The following is a 6571-nucleotide window of genomic DNA, read 5'->3' as shown; positions in this document are numbered from 1 at the left end:
ATTAAAATTAAAAATATCTTTATAATCTTTGACAGTGCCCAATACCGAGTTTGACTCATAAGTGATAATGTTAATTGACTTACTTGTTGATATTATGAAAAATACTTCTCTTACTAATTTTAATTTGGTAACCCTAACCGAGGCTGGATGGCCTTACAAAACTTTTCCATATTTAGGAAAGGAGGTCAAACTGAGACTTACCTCTGCAAAGGGCTCCCCAGCAAGGCAATCCGATTACATCACAAATATGGTTGCCATTTGTAAAATTAAAAAGCCGGCCCGAGGTAGCAAGGATTTTGAAAGTTCCGGATGATTTTAAATATCATTACATGAGAATTCTAGGTTTATTTAAACTTCATTTGGTCAAAACTGAAATATATTGCGGTTAAAATATGTACCTATTAAGCAGTAATCTATTTCAGTTGATTTATTATTGTTACATAATAATTTAATTGAATTAGTAGTGAATTTTACTAATAATATTACAAAATAATGTAAATGAATTAACTATTATTGTTCCGATAGTCATTTCAGTAAATGGTCATAAAGCGAAATGCCTTGAAGCCTAGTTCAAGTTGAGAGAATGAGTAGAGAGAGAGCATGGTTTTATCCCAACCGGAGAACTATAATTACCCACTAATAGTATGGAGTTTGTAGTTAGTTTGAAGAAAAATGCTAAGGTTGCAACTTGCAGTTTTCGATAGAAATATTATAAATGTAAAAGTTTTCTCTTTTAATTTTAACCCATAAATTATCTTTTCCAAGTAAAATGTATACAGAAGTAAGTAATCAAACGCCTACATTCGCATTCTTGAATGCAATCCCATACTCGGCAGGACCCCGAAACGATTTTAATTGGACTCCATTTATCACTTTGGAACATTTCCAAAAAGAAATTCGTTCAGAATGAAAAAAAGATATGGGAATAATTCTGCACCATATGCTTCGGTACATTTATTTCTTCCTGAAACTTGCGTCACATCTTTTAATTCGGTCTTATTATTTTTACGAGAACATTAAAGCCGGGATCATTCACCTCCGGGCTGCAACCTATTTTCGACGCGTTGTTATCCTGAACGAAGATCATAAAATCTCTACGCGCAGACACACATAGACATTACAAGTTACAACTCAAATGGATTATCGTTATATTATCGTTAATATTATATTCATTTACTCGTATTTGTTAACTAAATGCTATAACAGCTCACTACGACTACCACCTATCTAACACTACCAGGCTTAAAGCTTAGACTCACTACGCTGCTCTAAAGTGGGGTGCCGGGCTTAGGATGATAATTTTTGGCTCTGTAATGGTCAAAAATCATTCATTTCAATTTTGATAGGTACCTAATTATAAAACTGGATATTAAAAACGGTCTCATAAATTACACCAAGGACGTGAAATTTTTGCAATAAAAATATCAATTTGTTAAGCCGTTACTGTCACCTTATAAATAATCATTAGGTCCTTTTCAAAATCATAAATGCCATAACTTTTTAAACGGTCGTGTTAATAATATTACCGTTTAATAACTTACTTAAACCTTGTTCGCGTGGGATTCGGGTTCCAATAACTCATTAACTACGACTCTCTTCAGCTCTCTCTGTCTCAATTTGTCTCTCTTGATCGCAATAAAACATAACGTTCTATGCACCCCTCCTAAGTTTATTAATGACATTAAATGTGAAAGTTCGTTTGTCTGTCTTTTTTGCTTAATCGATTTTGATAAATATTGGTATAGAGATAAATCAGACTTTGGTGTAGAAGGCTACTTTTATCCCGAAAAGATTAAAGATTATTAGTATAATATATTGTCCGTTAGTTTATTAACGTTCCATGTGTTATTAGTTACTTTAGGTATTTTTTTATTTTGATAATGTAGATATCTTATCTTATAATCTATCACAAGTCTATCACAGTCATTCAGTATATTGGCCACAGATCTTTCATAATATGGCAAACACCTATTTTTGAAAAAAAAAACATAATTCTGGCAAAAAAAAATATTATTGCTTTGTAAACGCAAAGCGTTCGAGGTAGAGTGCTACTCTTAACACTTCAAAATGACTCTGTTAAGTATTTTTTTTTCATCTTGGCTTTCAAGTATGTTTTTAATTATCAATCTAATAGTAGAGTAATTTTTGCAGCGCAACCAATTAAAATCGTTTAGAAGCAATTCATTGGAGGCGTTCATAAAACTGTGTCCCCGATCCTTTGTGTGTGGGAGGCGGGAATTGCGAAAGTTATAGCTCAGCGCCAGCGGCGTGCACTAGGTTTTTAACTAGGGTAGGCTTTTGATGCACGTGCATAATATATCCCACCAAAAACAGTTTTCATGTACCTAAAAACCAAGATAATATTAATTGCACTGTAAATAAGTTATCAGATCTCATGGAGAGTCAAAGTTTAATTCTACATGCCCTACTCTTCTATCCTACCATTTAGTGGGGTTAAACATCATTTTAGCCTAAAACTTGCCTCATACAAACTTTCATGAGACGATATTTATAAGGGTAATAAATCACAATGAAACACTTCGAGAAAATTGAGGTAGTGCCTTGTATAACTTTCATGGCCCTAGATATATACGTAGGTATGTCATTGTGGTATGTTTTAATCTTACGATTTGACTTTTATTTTATGAGAGTAGATAAGATCATGTAAAAAACACATAGACTTCGTATAACTAAAAGCTTCTGAGAAAGATCATTTCGATTATCCAAATAGTGACAGAGCGGGTGTCGCAAATATGATAATATTTATATACAGTTATATTTTTTGCACTGTCTGTTTCTCCGGTCACTCACATTCTACGTTTATACCACGGACTTTTATTTGGCTAGATACCGCCAGCAGTATAGTACCCGAAATTTTAGGGCTGTGTGTTCCACTATCAGAATGGTAGATAGTCTTGTTGTAGTTTATTTTTCAACACACAATAGCCACTACAGCAGTAATATTGAAGTAGTATTACAATCATACTGGCATATCAATACATTACATATTCACGGGGCAATATACTTATAATATTTGTAAATTTACCTACGTAAATAATAATTAAAAATATTAAAACAATTTTTATTTAATCAGGCGGCTCAAGATGGCGATTTTTGGACGGATCCTATGATTTACAAAAGGATAAATATGATGATGATGATGATGGAGAAATTTAATAAATATTGAAAAAAATTAGTCAGTTGTGAGGACATTGGATCAAATGATTATTACATAGCGGTGTTCTGCGCTTGATGTATTCCGAAACCTTAAAACCACCGCAAAACCTTCACAAATTAGATAGGTACCTTTAAACCTTTATCATAATCTATATATTGAGGGAAATTTCACGTAAATCCGTTGAATAGTTTTGAGTTATTGTGACAGACAGATGTGTCAGAAGACTTTATTAATTATTTCATAACATAAATATGTTGGTATTTAAGTTTTATTGTATAATATATTTATTTATCTAACAATATTGTTATCTGAACAATTACTAGGTGACTTCTCTTATCTATATTTGTTTGACTTAAATTCTCGTTAATGTTTGTTTAACAGCCTTTGTCTATTGTTATTCATGTTTATCCAATTTTATGACTTAGGCAGCGTCCAGACAAGGCGTAATTTCCACAAAAGGGAACATATTATGAATTTCTGTGTGTGACGCGTTTGTGCGTCTACTACATCCAAAACCAAATCGTTTAACAGATAAATGACTTCACCTAAGTGATGACGTATTCATAATTTTCCTTAATTCAATCTTAATGGTGTAAGTAATTACTTAAATCAGACACAAATTAGTATAACAAATAGATAAGATACATACAAGGATACCACATCCAGTGCTGACTTTGATTTGATGAGAAAGATCATCATCATCATCATCATTGGCGTAGGGTGGGCCTTGCTCTATTAGTATAAAAGAATTCCACATGGGTATCCCAGAATCCTAAGGTGGGCATAGGTCCATTCTAGGGTGATCCTAATATCATCATAGTCTTAATGGATGTCCACCGTTGTAGTGTGTTTGGATATCCAAACACTGGTTTTGAGTCGCCTGCACCTAGTGGCTCCCTGTGACCCGTTTGAAGTCCCGTCTAGTAAGAACTCGGTCAAATCCCAGGTATCAAAGAGTTTGATTGTATATTTTAGATCATTTCAGATTTTGTGTTGTATACAAATCTCGTTGCCGTCCACATTGTAAGGTCGTAGGTCACACTTAATTGTCTTTGTATTCATACGGTCGGAATTATCGCATTGTTAAAACTGGTATCTTTTCCATCTATCGGTGTTACCTACATTGTATTATAATGTACAGACTTCTTTGTATGATGTGTATGAATATTATTTTATATGTAGGTACGAGTAGATTATGATTTATATAATCAAGTCACTTTGTATATCTGTCTATCGTCCTTAGGTATATATCTGTCTAAGTAACTTTGGAAAGCTTACTTTAATTAGTATGATGATTTTTTATATGCTTAAGTATACATGTTTGTTTCCTTAAAATCTTTTTTTCTCACCGAGTCTTATTTTCGAGACTAAAAGTAGTTTTTTTCCAATCTAGCTGTACCTATATCATAAATCATCGAATTCGGTTCAGCGATTTAGGAATAAAATTTTAAGAAACTAAGCTAATAACTTTTATTTAAAATACTAATATGGTTAGTCTCTCTTTTACTTAGTTACTCGCTATAAAAACTGAATAGTTCTAATTGTATCAGAATTTGTATAATAGTGTTTGTTCCTTTGATTATATCGTTCATTCTATGTGAAAATATGAACCATGTAGTTACCTCATCCATGACACGACACAAAATCAAAATAACTTCACCAGTAATACTTTCCAGGAATTTCGTGTAGTTTACAGAACAATTGCTAGTTGTGCGCGGTTTTGTGATGACTCAGCATAGTGTAACATACCGGACGGTGTTACTTGTGGTAGGTATGTGATTGGTTAGCTTCACGGATTCACGTAAAGCAAGATACCACTTGAATATGAAGTATGAAGTCCAACCCTGCAAAATTTCATAGGTTTTAGGAAAATTATTAATAAATTATACGACTAGGTATATTGAAAATTAGTACTCATAAAACTGTAGTTAAATGTACAAACTATGAAATATAATATACATTTAAATAATAAAATAGTGGTTTATATCATGTTTTGAATTTTGTTTCCCATTTAATACTGTACCTTTGTTTGAAGTCACTGAAAATAGGTTCTAAATAAAAGCTAAGCACCTATTTACTCGTAAAAGGAAGCTCAGTATTTGCTATATAAAATATTACTTTTGCTAAATTAGGTCAATAATTTTACTAGCACACTAGCACATCAAAACTGAGGCGGACAAATGTACATAATTGTCTTAATATCATTTAGTCGCTTATTAAACAACGAACGTTATTTAAACAAATATCGTCTACAATGTCGAATTGTGAATTCAGGAAGTGTAAAAACTATTTAAACAGAAATATATGTATAATTGAATTAAAGACGATATTGTGCATATGCGCTCAGTGGTAGCTAAGTTCGGATTTCGTTTTGCGGTGAGTTTGTATGCACGTAACCTATATATAGTATAAAAATATAAAATTATAATTGAATTAGGCGACATAATAATACTTGAAGCACCCTTGAATGCACAACTGCGGTATCTAACTAAATATAAGTCAGCGTTTCTAACTAAATACTGAACAATATTTTATAAGGAAAATCTTTCGTTTCAAATACAGATGACATTCCCTCTAGACACGTAACTCGATGAGTTGAACTCAAAAACAAAGCCCGACTTCATAAGGATCTAATTATAAACATGAATGAACCAATTACCTACTATGGTGCGTTGTTACTTCTGCTAACTTATATTGTCTATTTCTACAGCAACCAACTTCGTGTTGTTATTAGTGTATTATTAGACCTGTTATATTGGTGCAGTGGTTAGTACGTATCATGAACTATTACACATTACACGCTAAATTATTTTTACAGTACACTAAATTGTTTTTGGTTTATAGAACACAAAATAATTATGGGCCTAAAATATAAAATTTAAAAAATTGAGCCATATCTAATACTCATACCCATATATTATTAATCTCGTTAAAAATGTAAATAATATCTCATCAAGATTCAACTTACAATGCTATTAAAATGGTAAAAGGTCAGGTATTGTTTAAAACGTTATAATTATACCTAATGTTAGATATTTATGGTTTCATTTGCTTAAATTACTTATCTTAAATGACAGTTTAAAATCACGTAATTTCAATTAAGTTACCAATTGAGTATAATTAGAAATAAAAGATAATCGCAATGCGTCAGAGACCCGTTACATAGGCCATGTGATGTGACTCATGTGTTGATGACCTCTCACACTAAAGACGCAAAACATAGTTGGATTATTTAGTTGATTTTTTTCTATTTTATTTAAGTAAAAGCGCCTGTAAGACTTCAATGATTACGTGAGATAAGTTGCGGGAAAAAAATATTGTATAAATTATAAAAACAATGTCAATGATTGACACACAAAAACTATCGATATTAAAAATAGGAACAAAATTAAA

Source organism: Bicyclus anynana, chromosome 24 (genome assembly GCF_947172395.1).
Source record: "Bicyclus anynana chromosome 24, ilBicAnyn1.1, whole genome shotgun sequence".
Classification (NCBI taxonomy): domain Eukaryota; kingdom Metazoa; phylum Arthropoda; class Insecta; order Lepidoptera; family Nymphalidae; genus Bicyclus; species Bicyclus anynana.
This window is presented reverse-complemented; position numbering follows the sequence as displayed.